The sequence below is a fragment of the Pelobates fuscus genome, chromosome 7 (genome assembly GCF_036172605.1).
Source record: "Pelobates fuscus isolate aPelFus1 chromosome 7, aPelFus1.pri, whole genome shotgun sequence".
Taxonomy (NCBI): domain Eukaryota; kingdom Metazoa; phylum Chordata; class Amphibia; order Anura; family Pelobatidae; genus Pelobates; species Pelobates fuscus.
This window is the reverse complement of record NC_086323.1, coordinates 115465809-115479772: the sequence shown is the minus strand read 5'-3', so window position 1 is coordinate 115479772 and position 13964 is coordinate 115465809. Positions and strand designations below refer to the sequence as shown.

Sequence of the window (13964 nt, the reverse complement as noted above, 5' to 3'; positions counted from 1 at the left end):
TCTTAAAGAGCATGCATAGTTTTTAGAGCCAGGGTTGGAAAAGCTCTAGAGCAGTGATGGTTAATCATGGCACGCAATTTGTTTGTGCACAACATTCCCCATGATGCACAGCCAGCCTTAAGGCAGTGCATAGGCAATTCCTAAAAATCAAGGGTTTCCAAGGTTAACCATCACTACCGCAGAGCATTTCACTGCACTGGCAGGATACCACGAGTACCATGTCAGTGGTTTTCTGGAATATCAAAGGGATTTTCAGTATTGGTCCAGCCCACTTCAAAAAATGTTGGTCTGGCCATGCCTTACCCTTTGCCTCCTCCTATATCCTTCAAGTCCATTATTTCTTCGCTCTGCACCATCACATCCAAAATTAACCTGTGCTTTTAATGTGGCACAAACTGGCATGTGCCAGGGGGGCTAGTGTTAAAGCCACACAGGCTAAAAACAATGGTTCAGTCCACATCCACAGGCTTCTTTTCCTTCTGCCCAACTCTGTTGCATGAAAGCCTGTGCTTTTTTTTTTTTTAATCCATCACCCCCTCCCTCCCCTCCGATTTCTTTCGGTGCATTCCACATTCTATACTAGTGTTCCACTGCTACCAGTAAACATCCTCATATACATCCCCTGTGATCTCGCTGCACCACTGGGATGCTACTGTGACAGTTAACTTTGGTTTATTTCCTCTCTCTCCCCCCACCCCCTACCTGCTTGACTAAGATGGTACAGTCTGCAGAGGGACTCCTGTAATGTATCCACTCTCATCAATCCGCTACAGATGCTGAAGAGTGATTACCTCCTTGCTCCTGTGTCATTGAAGTCATTCAGGATTGGTGATGATATCTTAGCCAAGTAAGTAGCCACATCCCCAGCATGAAAATAACAGAGGTGGAATGGAAGTCCACACCTCCCTACCTCCATCTATTCCCCCCCCCCCCAAACACTACCCCACCTCCCTCCCAGCACACTTTCTCCCTTTCTCTCTTCCTTTTCCACCCTGAGCATGTTTATTTGACAATTTGCTGTGCTGCTCCCAAGGCAGCAGTTGCTATTGCTGTTGCTTCTGCTGCTGATGAGGAAATGGTCTGAAGTCTTGGGAAGGAGGATGTGCTGGGGATTGATTCATAGTATGCCCTGAGAGTCCACAGCAAGGTGACTAATTCCTACAGACTCTTCCCAGCCTCTGTGGGAATCACACGCTGCACCAGGTGGTGGTATCTGTTAGCAAAGGGAGAGGGAGAGAACAAGAGGTTGGGAGAGAGAGAGAGGGAGAGAGAAAAGAGAGAGGGAGAGAGAGGGAGGAAATAAAAAGCCCTCCAAATGATGCTGGATTTTTTTATATTTATTATTTAAGAGCTGTTGTTTTTCTGCTGCTGTTGGAGAGGATGGATTAACAAAGCTGTTCAACTGATGCTGTTTGAGCTTAGCAAGTCACAGTGGACCACATTTGACTGTCGTAAATGTATCTGATGCTCAGAAGACAGAAGGCTGTGATTGCAATAACCTTGTTGTGCCCATAGGTTCTGCATACAAAAAGCTCTGTGCAGTCCAAAGGTGATGTGATGTAAGTAGCCTAGGGGCTGTGTTCTGCTGGGTAACTATAAACAGATTAAAGGGTGGCATTGGATGGATGATTGCCTAGTGGTGCTGGGGGTTGAATCTTATTTGCAGTTGCATTGATGATGGGTAAAGGTAAACTGAATTCTAGTTAGGCAGAAGACTAAGCAAATACCAGCCTGTTTGAGTTGATTTTTACAGAATAAGTGACTATGTTTGTATGTTGATTTTGCTATGGAATGCTTAAATAAAGTGATTGGTTATTATAGTTTATACTTTATAGTCTGCATCTCAGACATTTCATAAGATTTTGCATGTATGGGTAACACTTTAATCAGCTTTGCTTCATTTGATTAGAAGGTCAAATTCAGGACTATAAAATTTGCTTTTAAGTTTGCCTTGATCCCTGGATATTCCCTTGGGATATTTAATGATAACACAACTCTTGCAGACCCAGTATAATCTGAAGGGACATATTTTTTTGTAACTAGATAATGAATGTGTGTATGCGATTCTAGCTTGTATGCAATTTGCCATTGAAGCTAAGTATTGACATTGGCCAGATTTTTCCATTAATGGTCAAAACCATGAAATCATTGACCTCCTCTTACCCAAGACAATTTCTGATAATGAGCACTGCGGTACAACAAATCCTTGGTCTATGTGCAAATGAATCTGAGAGCTCCCACCTTGCTTATGACCCCTTCAGTGAAAATGGTAAAGATGATAAGATTGAACCTTATTTAACACTTTAAACTTATTTTCACTTTCCCATAGGCCAGTATATCTTTAGCTATGTGTCCATTATTTACATCCTAGAAAATTTTCTTCTTGCAACAAAAAAAACCCAAAACCTGTTCAGTTTGTATCACTGCTTGTTATGTGTTCATTTTTTGTTGAGATTACCCCTCTAGCTTTCCTTATTATGAGCACTCCAATGGTTGTCTAAAGAAATCATTTTGTACTTGTAGTTCAGGACATTAAAGGATTTGCAACTGGTGGAAGTGTGACAATCTTATATTGTGAACCGAAAAATCTGTAAAAAGTGATATCTTGCACAAGGTCACATTGAGCACGTATAGAAACTGGTGTCTGTGCTAAGAGGCCATGGGCTTCACTTACACGATTCACTGTTGAGAACGCTTGCTTGAGATTTTTTTTTTTGCGTGAAATAGAGTTTTAATATATTGAGGATTAAGTGGTAGATGTTTTAAAGGCAATCACAGTTACTTGCTGTTCACCTTGTCCATCAGTCTACCTTCCCCACTTTGCAAAGCCTTGTTGCTGCACTCACTCTCTTAGATCCTTTACACACTGCTGCATTAGACCTGAGGCTGTCTCATTCTGGACATGCAATGGTTACAAAAATTCTGCATAAATTGACCGCAAAATTCTCTCTGCATTCTAGTCCCTTCTTTTTAGAGGACAAAAAAAAATCTCTGCTTTTCCTCGACTTGCAATTATTATCTTTTTTTTTCTTCTCAAAATTGAAAGCGTGAAATATGTAAGTTGTTAGGGTATTTTTTCTTAAATTCACAATTCCATCAGTATTAACATAAGGACAACAGGACCGGTGGTCGTTTCAGTTCAATGAGTGATGGGACTGCACTGACAAGGTGACTTCTGCATTCTGCAGTGAGTGCTTTTTCATGCAAGTCAAGATCAGTGCAGCAGCCTTTGTTCCTTATACAATACAGTGTATGAGTGTTTCCCCTTTTAATGTCCATTGCCCCAAATATCCCTTTGATGCATGATCAGAGATTTTCACCGTACAGCCTGACAGAAGGTCGTTGTTACTGTACTAACGACAAGGTCAACAGCACCTTCTGAGACATCATGAATTCCCTTCCTCATGCGGCCCTTTGGTCTTAGTAGCATTCACCTCATATTAAACATTGCTTGAAGGGAGATAAGATCAATATGAAAGGACAAGATACATTTAAATGCAATGTGTTCTACTTATCTAATGCCTTTAATAAGCACTTTTCACACCTCCTTACAGTAGGACGCAGGAGAGTGGGGTGTGTAATAAGAGGATTTGTCATGGTGTAATAAACGGGATGATGGCATGTGAATTGCATTTCATGTATGTGTCTTCCTTTCATAGTTTAGCCTTACATATTTATTTAACCATTTACGTATTATTAGGAAGAGTATTCTGTTGCTTGCCGTTGTGCAGTCATGCAGTCAAGGGGTTAAGGCAATATGTAAATCTATACTCTGGATACAAGAGGGCTAATTAAGAAAATAGTGATATGTACAGATATTCATTAAGTGTGATATCGAGTATTACCCCATTTATTTTACCATGATTAATTCATTACCTCTTAAAAGTGTTCAGACTGTCCTGAAAATCAAATGATTTCTTTAGGCATATGATTCATAAATATGTTATTTAACTCCTTAAAGACCGGTGACATGCCAGGTATGCTATGATGTACCCAGTAAAGTGATTTGATTAGCCCATGGTTTTTCAGTTAATTAACAAAAAATGTGATCAAAGATCACAGGCATATGCAAACCTTCGTTTTGTTTGATACTGTTATTTTAGGTTTTATGTGATTGATCAACGTGTGAAGGAAAAGGTTTTCAGACATGGCAGTGCCAGGGTTACAGACATTACTAAGTAGGAGACATCTTATAAGTTTATAGAAGGTCGCACTATATCCGCAAACTGACCTGTGGCGCTGTTCTGGGAATACCCATTCCATGTAACCTTTGGATGGTGCTGACAAGATGCTGTTCAGTCCTTAAAAGGCAGTCAGTGATTAACCCATTAAGCGTCAGAGATTCACATGAAAGTCACATAACCAATCAAAGGGTTAGAAGAAAGTAATAGTTCTATATATTATCTTTCACAACTTCAATGAGGCTATTAAATGTTTGGGGTTTTTTTTTCCCTCTCTAAAACAAGTTATCTTTTCTCAGTGTGACAATATGGAATAAAGTGCACTGAAAATAACTGTGTAAATCTATAGTAATTGTTGAGCTGGATAATGTTATCTACGAACCTAGTAATTATCATAGATGGGAATCCTCTGAGCTTCCCCAGCAAAATCTGGGCATTTGCAAACGGTAGCCACGGTTTGATGCCACACAATGAAATGATATGGCTCACGTGGCTCATGCTTGGTGCTTGTCATCAAACCACGCCATTTCATTATCTGGTAATCAGTCAGTAGATGTAAACACCTGGTAGTGCTTGTTCCAGACAGTAAAGTTCCAAGGTGCTTGTAATTATAAGATTTTAAATATCACATAGCCATCTAAGAAACATAAGCCATACTGCCCCTTTAATGGGTGGGAGTTTGATAAAAAATATGTTTCCTTCAGGCACCTAATATATAATAAAAGATAAGACGTGAGATATGGCCTCATGGATACATGAGACTCGGGTGTAGATACAACTGATTAAACAAAGTACTTCTCCCAATAAGAACATTTAATGAAGGATTTTCCGTCATGATATAATGGAACTATGAAGGGCATAATCTGATTAATTGCCTGCTGTCCTGTTTTTGTTACCTTAGCAGGGAGGATTATGATGGGGAAAACCATACAGGCCTTTCTCTCTGGAAGATAGGTGAATCTCATATATAAAAGAACAAGCCCCTAGCAATTCTAAGGAAAAAAAGGAGACAACAAACATGCTTTTGTGCCTCTGTTATTTTTAGAGCCCATCTTCTGTATTGATTACTGAATGTGAATAGCAAAATGAAACTCTTATTAGACCCACAGAGTTGCAAATGTCTGAGAACGTCTTGTCCAGTATCATTCACACTTCACAGGCTCCAGGCAGTCAGTTCCTTCTTTTTATATACAAACATAAATATTTCACTGTGTGATGGGGAAACATTAAATATGCAAGCTGTGTGCAATACAAAACCTCCCTGTTTCCTCATTAAGATGTACATCTCCCAAAATGATACATAGCTAATGGGGTTCACAAGTTCCTTGATGCATTGCAAAGCATGTTTTTTATTCAATTTTTACCACATATACTCTACGAGGTTAATGCAACAACATTGAGCACACAAACGATTTGCTGAATCTAGGCCAAAATAGCTGAGTTGGAAAATTTCTCAGAATTAAAGATTTGTTTTTTTTTATCGAGGCTTGGCTTTTTTAGTGAAATAAAAAAATACAAAAACTATACTTGTGAAACAAAAAGGTGCTATTTAAATAGTAATAAAATGTGCAACAATAAAAAGAGGCACTACCACTGTGTGTGGGTGCTTGTCAAACACCGCAACCCAAATTAAAGTGTAAACCAAAATATGTAGTAAATGGCGAAAAACAAAAAACACACAAACTACTATGGAGTGCTAAGTGCTAATAGGTGAGTATGACCCAAAGAAAACAGAAAATACATGCAAATATAGTATAATCTTGTTCAGTTGGTAAATTTACAAAGTGTTGAGGTATACAAATTTCCACTTCCATAAAAAGAAGCTGTTTATGGTTGGCTCTTAACTTAAATGGCTCTGCACTTTTCTTGGCAGTGCAACACATTCTTCCTTCCTTTGTAGATTCTCCCATACAATCCAAAATAGAAAGACAAAAGAGAGAATACTATAGTATAATATAGTATAATATATAATAACATTATATATAATATAATATAATATAGTATAATATATTATAATAATATATATAATATAGTATAATTAGCAAATATTGCACTGCTTACCTCATGCAGTATGTGGAATATGGAACAAATATATTTAAATAGATAAAATGCACTTAAAAAACAAACAAAAAATTATAAAGCTTGAAATCTTCTAAATCTATACCAAGACGCATTTCGCAATCGCAAACTTCATCAGTTGGCGCCTATAATTTCAAGACGGCGTCAAGCTTTCCTAGTCCGCACCAATTGGCTTAAAGTGGGGGGCGATTAGTTACTTCCATTATCATATCAACGAGGTGGAGAGAGAGTACCCTATGATACCCACTATGGACACGATGGCGCTGGAAGAGACATTGTGCAAATTGCCGAACCGTCCATTACGGTAAATGACAAACCTAAAATACATTGAACTAGATGCCAGTACTTTACCCACACTTGAAGCCAATTGGTGCAGATTAAGGGAGCTTGATGGTGTCTTGAAATCACAGGTGGTTTATAAGGGGCACCATCGGACAGTATTTTTTACCAACTAATGAAGCCGAGAATACTGGCGGAACGTGTTTTGGTATAGAAGATTTCAAGTTTTATACATTTTTTTCTTTGTTTCTGCAACATTTAGTTATCTTGGAGGACAGAGAGGTGATCGGCATTGAATACCACTGAAACCTAGAACTGGTCTGATAGGCTCTATATAAAGTGAGCAGTGAAATATTTGCCAATTATTCCATATTTGTGTGCAGACATACTACACTATAATATTATCTCTTATGTCTTTCGATTTCGGTTTGGGAGCATCTACAAATTAAGGAAGAAGTAGTTGCACTGCTAAGAGAAGAATAGAAGCATAAGAGTTTAGAGCCGAAAATTAAAAGGCTCTTTGAATGTGAGTTACAATTTGTAAACCTTAACAACTGAACCATATTACACTAGATTCGTATGTCTTTTCTGTTTTCTTTGGGTCATATCAACATGTCTCCATTCAGCACTAACTAGCGCTCCATGGTAGTTTTATGAATTTTTTTTTGCTATATATTTTTATTTTAGTAAAATAGATACATTTTCTAAACAATAACTTGGAGTGAAATATAAGCAGAATGGCAACATTTAGGCTAAAATAGCTGATGCCTACATTGTGCAGATTGGTTGATAATTCCCTCACATTTTGTAAATAGTGAATACATTCCTCCCAATGTTTAAAATAAACAAAGAAGGACACCTTGATTTCATCAGTTTATGTGTGCAGGGGTGGCCAGGGACGAGGTTGTTTTTCTTAGAAATGTTAGGTGTCTTGCTAGTACAATTTATACAATTTAGAAGAAGAATAGTGTGTCTTATTTACACAGACTGATTTCCAAACACATTTATTGCATTTTAAAGACACACAGCTATGTTATTAATGTAGAGCTCTGTTATACACCAAGACACACCAATGATATGGAACTCCTAGAAAAAAGGGGAAAAAAGGGACTTAGTCTTAAAATAGGGACTGTCCCTCATAAATAAGGACACTTGGAAGGTATGTGAATGAACTCTAAATGTAGCAAATTGTTTGTCAGCTTCTCTGTTTAGTGAACAGACACCCCTCCCCGAATAAATAAAACTTGAGTGCCCCAAATTTATTCATATTTCACCTAATAGTTTCATGATTTAGCAACAGAATATAATTTGACCCCAGAAACATGGGGTGGAAAATGGGTTTTATAAATCAGCCTGGAATATGGGTTTATGCCTTGTTTGACACTCTTCATAGTGTAAACGTTAAAATTCCAAAACTCAGCTTTAATTCCATGTTTAACCTGTTCGCTCCTTCACCCCTTAACACTCAGAATGGTCTGAAACAAGCTTTTGAGTAGACATGAGTTAATTAAAACCTTGACCGTTTTGTGGTTGGGGGATAGAGGGTTGATTTTTTTAGGAAATAGGCTTGAAATGTTCCACGCCATGGAATTCTTTCTTATTAAAACCCCAGGAAAAATAAGTTTTGCTGAGCTGATCAGTGGAAACATGCACATGATCATTATACAGATTTGATTGCTTGTATTCAAAGCAAAGAAGACATTGCATGGAAAACTGCTTTGTCCTGAGGCCCAAGTGTGCACTCCAAACGTTTAACCATGGTACTGCTGGGAAAATTCAAGTTCCTATTATTTCCATAGATTTGACTGACTCACGCGTTTTCTAGTGTTATGTTTCGTTGACCACAGCACATAATGACCTATCAGTTTACAGTAAAGGCTTGGTATAAGTGCTATCAGAGCATTGCTTCTCCAGGGTTCTCCATTTTCAGGACATCCCCGACAAACAGGTCTGCCTGTGACTCAGGGGAGTTGGTTCTCTCCTTATCCTTCTTCCAAGGTGGAAAAAGGCGTATCATCATGTCAGATGCAGAAGAGCTGCTCCAAATGCAGTGTCGCCTGTAAAGCTATAAAAAGGCCCCGTTCCATCTGCATGCAAGGGGTTAAGCGGCAAGGTATTCCAAACACGGTCACCATCACAACTAAAATCCTCATATGTGGTTGCCGTGGTGATGCCCGTTGCTTAGCTTGGGGGTTTCACTCTAGATTTAAATTTCAGCTTAAAGTTGTCCACCTCCAAATTTCCTTACGTCCTAGTCTGGCTCTCTCTCTGTCGCACAGTGTACCTGTAAACTTTGTGATATGTTTAGCAGACATTGCATTCGCTTTTCTAAATGATATATAAAAAAAATATAATCTAAACATAAAAACAAACACTGGTAACATAAGTTGAACGCATGTGTAGGGTTTTTGAGACTGTAACAGTTTAACAGTTTTATTTTGAAGAATACAAATGCCATGTGCTTGACTTGAATGATGATTACCTGAGTGAACAGATTTAAATTCATAGCTTGAGAACGCGTGTTGTTCTAGATTCTTGAGTATGCACCGTTAAGAGCACCTGTGAGTGAGTACTGTTCACACTCGCTTCAACAGCGTGCTCGTAGCCTTCAAACGAAAAAATTACAATCAAATCTTGTTGTGATTGACAAGATGGAAGTCCCCAGCCTCCTGCCTTCAGTGTTCTGCTCATCCCCTAAGCATCACGAGTGCTATTTTTAGAAGCGCATACAAGAATAATTCTTTTTTCCAGGGAGCCTGTCTCCATCCTCCAAACATCAGTTACTAGGCTGCATCGTAAGGAAAAAAAGCAGAACAGGAATGGTGGGGAAAAGAGGGATGCTTAGCAGATTTTACGTATGCACCAAAAAAACACAATATTTATCACTTTTTTTTATATACACTTATTTGTAAATTGTGTTTTCATAGAAAAGAATTTGGTATGTTATTATATATACATAAAGACTAGTATTTGTAATGCAATTTAGTGCAAGCATGTTAGGATATGTGGTGCTGCAATGTCATCTATAGAATGAGACTCTTTGGTTGGTCTCTAAATCGAAAAGATGTGATTGTTTGCCATTGTATTAACCAATACAATAGAGGTAATTGCTGGGAATTTCAAACTTGAGGCCACAATAGTCAATTTAAAATAATTCTTCAAGTCAATGCTTTGTTCAGTTTTGCTATTTTGAATTTACATTTCAAATCCACTTTTAATCCCACGTTGAATTCATGGCAGTTCTCACTTTAGTGAATTATTTTGTCATGTCTGCACACTTTGCAGTTTAGTGAATAAGTCCTTTTATTGATTTGTCAATCAGCTTCCCGTAGTGAGATTTTATAGATGTGGAGGTAGTGAATAAACAGACGTGACTTGAACTGATCTACAAATGTTCTTCAGATTGCAAAAATAATGGAATACTGTCCATATATATATATATATTTTTTTTTTACTGAATATTTAAAATATCTGGAGGCATGAAAACCTTACAAGGGCTTGACATTTAACATTAAAGAGGAACTGTCACTTTTGGGGCAATAGTACATTGAATGTGGTGCACCTCCTCGAAGAGGGCAGACATCACAGACACATAGATCATCTCTTAAAATCTTTCTGTAACTTTCCACATTTGTTAGATGCCACAAGCAAGATTGGATATGAGTCAACTACCAGCATCCTCATTGGATGCCATGCGTGTAGTGTTTATATCCATACCTTTGTACCAGGTGAAATCTAGAGATCTTTTCTCTTGTTTTGCACGTGGCCATGGACATAATTGCCCCAAAAAAGAATTTTGCAAAACAGTCTGATATATAGGTTTAACAACAACAACTTGACTAGCACAATAAACAGATACTATCTGAAAAGTGATACATGACAGGTATACGTTAATAAGTAATTTGAAATAAAAACAATTCTATATTTGGCTGAGAAAGATAATGTATCTAGAATTCAATTTACGGTCAATAACTAGAAAATGATAACGCAACTATTTAAAGTCAGCCTACATTTTGTTTATACTATTAATGAACACAAATATGAAAAGCTCCATAATATCTGTGGACATATTGAACATTTTTGAAGACCAATCAGAATGCAACTAGAATGGCCAATGACTAGAAAATCCAATGGAAATCCCTGTTCTATAAAATACATTCTTGGGGTTATGAAGGTGAAAGTAGGCATGTTACTGCATTGTTTTGAAATCCTCAGCAAATTTTTAGCCTACGTTTGGCTGTTTAGTTTCTAATTCCCTTCAGTTCGGTGTTAAGCAGTCAAATCCCACAAGCTGTGCACCAAATATTTTCTTTGCATAGCCTGTAGTAGATCCCTGGAAGGGCCTCCCAGCAGCCATGGGAGATGAAAACACCATTAAAGAATGTGTGAATTGTTTAGGAGTCAGGGTACATAAGGCCTGCTGAAAAAAAAAGAAATATGTCTGATCCCTTTTTTTGGCTGAAAACAGGTCTGATATTTCTTCTTAGCTGTCAGAGTCAGTTTTCCATGTTCTAACAAAATGAAATCCATCAAACAAATATGTAGCACATTCATTCATTCATTCATGCATTTGGCCTTTCTCGTGACACAGCCATTGTCTACTTTCTCATTAAAACTATAATCGTTTAAAGTACAAAGATTTTATTTTTTTTCCCTCTTTTTTGTTTTACTTTTTTTTTCTGTTTTTGTTTGCTTTGCTTTCTATTCCTTTCAGACTCAATAAACCTGCGGTTCAGCTGTAAATCTTTCTTAATGAGTTTGGCGACTTAATTTTCAGCCGGACAGGAGCAGGTATAAAGCTGTCAGCAAAGTGTAGCCTTAACCCTTTCCATGAGATCTGGTTAATAAATTGACAAATCTGAATTACATACCTCCTACATTTTCACATGAACAAAGTGGAATTCTTTAAATTCAGGGGTGTGACTGGGGGTGTGGCCAGGGGCGGAACTGTTCTGAGAAATGTTAAATTGCTTACTAATAACAATTTATGCAACTAAAATGTAATTTAGAACAAAAATAATGTATCTCGTTTACACAGACTTATTTCTTAACATATATTGTAGTTTAAAGGCACATTATTGGTTGCTTCATTGCTGTATAACAATAAGGAGGTCATAGAAAAGAAGGACATTAGGATAGAAAAGACGGACAAAGGGATTTGTCCCAAAATAGGGACTGTCCATCCTAAATAGGGACACTTGGGAGGTATGGAATTACAGCAGGTGTGGTCAGCTTGTGCCTTGCATCAGTTGTTAAACGTCATTTTCAATGACCCTCCACCAACTTATATATCATCTTTATTACTGGCAGGGAATCATGGGAGTTGAAGTTTATCAACACAGTGACAACCACAGGTTGCTGATGGCTGAATTAAAGGACAAGCAGCACCTTATTTGAAATGCCATGCTGAGACATATTCAAACATGAATGTAATCGATTTATGACACAATAATTAACCCTTAAGGACACAACATCAGAAATAAAAGGGAATCATGACGGAATATTTCCTTCATGTGTCCTTAAGGGGTTAATATGAGGCAATGCATTTTAGAGACAACTGCAGATAAACAGAATAAAACCATTACATACCTGATACATTTGAAACTGATGCTATTTTAGGAAGTGCTGATTAAGTGTTTTTCAGCCAATCATAATATAGCTGGATCAGAAGATCGAAAAATGCACTTGTACTGTACTGTAATTGTAATGTACTGTAGACAAATGCACTTGGTGGCTGATTTATGAATACTCTTATGTAATATTTGGTATGACCCATTTTTGTGCCTCCCAAACAGCGTGAATTCTTTGTGCCATGGTTTCAGTGAGAGGCTGGTGACATTCCTGAGGGATTTTAGCCAATGCCGACTCACTACGCAGTTACTGCTGACGTTTGGCCATTCATTTTGTGAACCTGCAATTCCACCTTATTCCGAAGGCACACTGCTAGATAGTTATACTGGAGACTGTGCATGTTAGTTATGCACTCAGAAATCATTGAGGTTGATCTGATGTGTGCCTTGTTTCATGGTACCTTTCTTTCTAGTTACTGCAATAGAATGTGTTGCTATGTGTTACACCCAACTGTATCCTCTATACAATCCACAAAAATAAGGCTGTTTCAAACCAGGTGATGTTTATAACTATCTCTAGTTATTCGGTTTTGGTGACCACACACCTTCTGTAGCATCATCTTTCTTTTGTTCACTGGCAGAAAATGAAAATGGAATCTGACCTGGTCTTCTGCTGCTGTTGCCCACTTGCTTCTAAGCTTTGTGAATTCAGAGATGCCCTTTAAATAGTGATTTATTTTTTGATAATAGAATCTCCTCTCGGATTTTGCATACTCAAATGATGTAGAATTAGGAGTGCATCAGGAGTCCAGTTAAAATGTGCCTTATCATATATGATGAGGACATATGGATATTCATTATTGTTAGTAAGAAAATCCATTAGACTTAGGAAGACATGTTATCTATTTGTAGGGCCATCCTTGGACAGAAAAATGACAGTGCTCTCTGCCAGGTCCTAATGCCCTGAGCATAGTCCAAGCATGTTTAATGATGCGATCATGCTATGCTTGTTGGGGACATGTCCCCAAAAACGAGACACCAGGGAACAGCCAGGATAGCGGGATGGTGTCGCTAAAATCAGGATTGTTGGAAGGTCTACTTTACTCCCCACCAAAACTTTATCCAGTTGGCCACAATGTGAAGAAGTCATAGTGGGTCATTCTGCATTCTGCATTCTGCATCAACACCTAATATTTCAGTTTATACTAGAATGACTCATCAGAAGCTTGCAGGAAGCACTAGGCACCTTTGTATCACCTTCACATTAATTGCTAATCTAGCAGCTTCAAGGATGAGGAGAAACCTGCAGCCAATAAAGATTATTGGTAAGAGCCTTTGGGGTTGGGTTGGCTGGGCTAGTTTTGGCCAAAATGGGCCCAAGTTGATTTTCTGTCTCGGTCTGGTCTGCACATAGATAACATCTTTCAAAATCTAATGTATTTTCTTACTAAGAAATAATCATCTCCATCTGACAAGGCACAATTTAACTCCTTAAGGACCGCGGATGTACTAGGTACGTCTGACAAAAACGGTTCTTAAGACATCTGCGGCAAATATATCACATAACTGATTGTCGCCGTTGCCCCAACGGCGATTGGTGTTGCTCCCAGTCTGGGGTGACTGCTTGACAGCCCAGACAGTCCCCCCTTGGCAAATTAGGCCCCTGCGGGCCATTTGATCACTCTGAAAGAGCGATCACATGGCCGCAATAGGCGTCCATAGTGCTGCCTAAACTGACAGGCAGAGTCTCCCTGCATCTGTAAAAAAAAAGTTAATATATTAAAATATAATTATATATGTATATATAAATATATAAGATATATATATAATGCCATACTAAGTGTATTTTTATATT

At 38.1% G+C, this 13964-nt stretch overlaps 1 protein-coding gene across 10 annotated transcripts in view; it reads left to right on the top strand.

Moving 5' to 3' along the window:
* Positions 1-593: 593 nt before the first annotated feature.
* The window catches only part of ATP2B2 (ATPase plasma membrane Ca2+ transporting 2), a 268768-nt gene continuing 255397 nt past the window's right edge, over positions 594-13964 (top strand). For 8 of the 10 annotated variants that reach the window (XM_063426468.1, XM_063426466.1, XM_063426464.1 and 5 more), the window contains exon 1: positions 1007-1559. The gene's annotated coding sequence lies outside the window, so the exon portion shown is untranslated. Of the gene's footprint in view, positions 848-1006; positions 1560-13964 lie in introns of those variants that run through there. The other 2 variants (XM_063426462.1, XM_063426463.1) reach the window with 2 other exon arrangements.